This window comes from Fukomys damarensis, unplaced genomic scaffold (assembly GCF_012274545.1).
Source record: "Fukomys damarensis isolate Sample0158 unplaced genomic scaffold, DMR_v1.0_HiC HiC_scaffold_13, whole genome shotgun sequence".
NCBI classification, from domain to species: domain Eukaryota; kingdom Metazoa; phylum Chordata; class Mammalia; order Rodentia; family Bathyergidae; genus Fukomys; species Fukomys damarensis.
This window is the reverse complement of record NW_022900925.1, coordinates 15,069,318-15,073,274: the sequence shown is the minus strand read 5'-3', so window position 1 is coordinate 15,073,274 and position 3,957 is coordinate 15,069,318. Positions and strand designations below refer to the sequence as shown.

The 3,957-nt window shown below is 42.0% G+C and overlaps 1 non-coding gene across 1 annotated transcript; it reads right to left on the bottom strand.

Moving 5' to 3' along the window:
- Positions 1-2,651: 2,651 nt before the first annotated feature.
- On the bottom strand, positions 2,652-2,785 carry LOC117285906. The gene has a single exon (XR_004517038.1). It is a non-coding gene; the product is annotated as a small nucleolar RNA SNORA1 (small nucleolar RNA).
- Positions 2,786-3,957: the final 1,172 nt, after the last annotated feature.

Below are 3,957 nucleotides of genomic sequence, written 5' to 3'. Positions count from 1 at the left end.
TGTCTAAAATTCTTCCCCTCTGTTTGGGAAGTTTTCTGTCATTAATTCTGTGAACAGCTTTTTAAAGTAATTTGTATTTTCTCCTGCTACTTCATGTATTCCTATCAGAATTATGTTATTCTTCTTTGCATCATCTAGGAGTTGTTGGATCGATTTCTCAAGATCCCCTACTGTTTTTAAGAGACCTCTCTTTTCATGGTCACTGACTGCCATCTTATCTTTAATATCTGAGATTCTATCTTTGCATTCTCTTATTCTGTTGCATACACTTTCAATGGAGTGTTGAATCTCCTGGATATCTGTTTGAATCTGTTTTATGGATTCCATTTCTTTCCTATGTTGGGCATTTATTGTTTCCATTTCTTTCTTATGCTGGACCTTCATGGCTTCTATTGTGGTACTGAGCTCATCTATTTTTTTGTCAGTTTCTGTTCTAGAGTCTCAAATCACGTCTTTCATTTTGCTCACTATCTCTATGGTTATCTGGGAAATTATTTCTGTTTTGAATTTTTCTAGAGCCTGATTGATCTGTTTTGTTACTTCCTGTGCTTTGAGTTCAGGAGCCGCCATCGCTCAGGCACCAGGAGGGCTGCCTGGGCCCTGATCCACCGCGGGAAGGATAGCCACGCCTTCCCCCACCAGGAGCCACCATCACTCCAGCACCAGGAAGGTAGCATCCCCCCCCGGCACACTCTCAGACCTCCTGATTGAGCCAGTCTTTGGACCCACTCTGCAGAGGCAGAGGTGGTCATAGAGGGTATTTTTCTGAGTTCCCAACATTGAATATCTTTAAAGAAAGGGCGTGGGAAACCTGTAATAGAAAGGTGTGGAGTTCAACCATTCAGAAGGTTGGGGAACTCAATCTGGGCCTTGCAGCCTGAGGTCAGTCTGTGTCATGGGGTTCAGCCATCAGCTAACTGAGATCAGGGGTCTTGAGTCCTAGCACTGTCTGAGCCCTCATCCTAAATGGTAAATATACTATATTGAAAAGTTTATTCACTGCAGACATGTTTCAGACTGCTTCTTGATTTCATTTTAATTCAAATGGTTTAAGGGTGATAGACTAGTGACTACCACAGGGGGTCAGTTTCCAAGTTGTGCTTGATCATATTGTGTTGCTGGTTGGGATAAAGGATTGTGGTTGATTTGATAAGCTGTTTTCTCTGATGTTATGGAGATGAGAATGTCTGTGAGTCGTTAGAGACCCAGAAGCTAGGGTGCAACTATATCAGGAAGATTTGGGTGATAACCCAGAGATTAAACCAAGGACAGCTGACAACAAAAATAAAACTGAGAAAACACTTAAGAAAGACGCAAAGACAGACTTCCAGTTCACCAATGGCAAACAGTAGGACAAATGAGGATGAAAAGGCCGATAGTGAACCACCAGGACATCCTGAACTTTATTTTGTTTTTGAGTAGGGGGCTATGTTGCCCAGGCTGGTCTTAAACTCTTAGCTCAAGTGATCCTGCTGCCTGGGCCACCGGAGTAGCTGGAACTAAAGGCATGAAACAGCACACCCAGCTTACTTAGGCATCTTTTGACCCCAAAGGGAAAATATTTAAGATCAGGACTAGCAATAATAGGAAGATATGTTTTTCTTTTTTGAGAAATAAGTATTTCCCATTATTGTAGATTCTTACACATGTTCTCCACATGTATGATGTAGAGAGCTGCTTGGTGTCTTTTGGCATAATTGTGACAGTTTGGCATGGATAGCACACAAGTTGGTGTCATCAAAATGCCAGGTAGAATGTGGGGTACTGATACAGCTCTTGCCTAGTTTGTGTGAGGCCCTGGGTTCTATCCCAGCACAGTAGGGGGGAAAATGTCACTAAGTTGTCGGGGTTAGGCTCGAACTTTCAATCTTCCTTCCTCAGCCTCTCAAAGTTCCAAGTGCTGCTGGGATTACAGGCCTGTGTTGCCACCATGTCTGGCCTAGTTCAGTGGACTTCTGGTAACATCTAATTTCACTGAGTACCTCAGTAGTGGGCCTGTGATGAGGCTTCTTCATCTTCCCGGTAAAGGGCACACTCTTGCCTGGGGCTTTGGTAGCTAGTTGCTTCCTGGGTGTTTTATTACTATTAACTTGAGCCCTGTTTACTTACTGTCCTTTTCCTCTGTCTGGAACTCCAGGTGGAGCTGGTATTAGAGCAGGACAGAAGCTGTTAACACCATTAGACTTCTTTATAAAATTAAATATATTTTTTATTTAAGGAATTTCATATGTAATTCAGTACTCATCAAGATCACTTTAATGAGGTTCTTTGTCTTCAAGATAGCCCCCCTTCCTTTTTTTGGTACCAGGGGTCAAACTTGGGACCTTGCACTTGTGAGGCAGGCAGTAGAACCTCTGAGCTAAATCCCCGGCCTCAAGATAGCCCTTTATAAAAGAACTGATCCTAAGTCCAGTCATCCTATCTGCCCACAATTCTTTTATCTCCCCTTGAATTACAGACAAAGAATGAAAACTTCAAAATCCGTGGTATCTTATATCCAGAATTCTCCCAGCATTTTACACTTTAGGAGCCTAGAGTTTGAATTATACATAATATATTGGTATTATGGCACATGATCTAGATTCTGCATTATTCATTTTAATCATTCATTTCTAGTAGTGAAAGTCAACAGTTTTCATTATTCTTGAGCAAAACATTATGGGTCTCACTGTCACCTCTGCAGTACATTTACTATTATGGAAGCGTGACCTGTGTCTCAGTTTTAGCCACATTGACCAATTTGGGACATCAATCAATAGTGCCCATTCTAATCTAGAATGAGACTTTGGACATCATTAGACTTTTCCACTCTATCAAATCTCCCATTGATGGAGACTGAGGGGCCTGCCAGTTTTTTGCATGGCAAACAATGCTGCTGTAACAGTCTTGTACATACTTCTTCCAAAAGCTGCACCTGTGAGTGCCGGAGGCTCTAGGGGGACGTTGAGATATAAACTCTAATAGGAAGTTTCCTTTTTAAAAATGTTTTCAATACCAGCAATCGAACTCAAGATCTTGTGCCTATAAGGTAGGTGTGGTGCCACTGAGCTAAATCTCCCTCCCTGCCTCCCCCCAGTGCCCCAGTGCTGGGAAACTAACTCATGGCCTCTAGCATGCTAGGGCAAGCACTCTACCACAAAGCTGCAGCACCAGGAATCTTTTTAGCTTGCATACCCAGGAATTGCTAAGTTGTAAGTTTGAGTTTGTCAGTCTTTTGTTTTGTTTTGTTTTTGAGACAGTGTTTTGCTGTGTAGACCAAAGCTGGCGTTAAACTCATGATCCTCTTGCCTCAGCCTCCCAAGTGCTGGAATTATAGATATATACCACCACATCCAGCTTGAGTTCCTGTGTCTTTAGCTTCCTGGGCTGCTACATATGGTTATGTACAATTTTGACACTTATTGCCAGATTGTTCTTCAAAGTGGCCCTATTAACATATACTAGCTAGAGAAGCAATTCTAGTTGTCCACATTCTCACCAACATTTGATATTGTCAGATGTTTAAATTTTGCCAATCTAAAGTTTCTTACTACTGCTAATGAGTCTAAGGTTCTTCTACTCAATTCAGATGGAAATGGTGGATCAGCCACGTGCTGTTCTGCTGGTGGTCCTAATGTCATCAAATGACTCCAGCTAATGCGGGTTGCCAGTAGCTGAGGAAAGGGGCTCAAGTACAAGCCAGCCTAGCCAACTTGGTTATTTAGCAAGACTCTGTCTCAAAATAAAAAGCAGAAGACCTGGAGATATAGCTCAGTGTGAAGGTCCTGGGTTCAATCCTCAGTACCAGAAATAAACAAAAAAGCACATATCCAATAGGCAAAATTTTAACTGTTTTATTTAATTTAAGTAATTAATTCACTTACTGTTTTTTTGAGACAGAGACTTGCTATGTAGTTTAGGCTGGCATTGAAATCACTATGTAACCCAGGCTGATCCTGGACTCCCAGTGATCCTCCT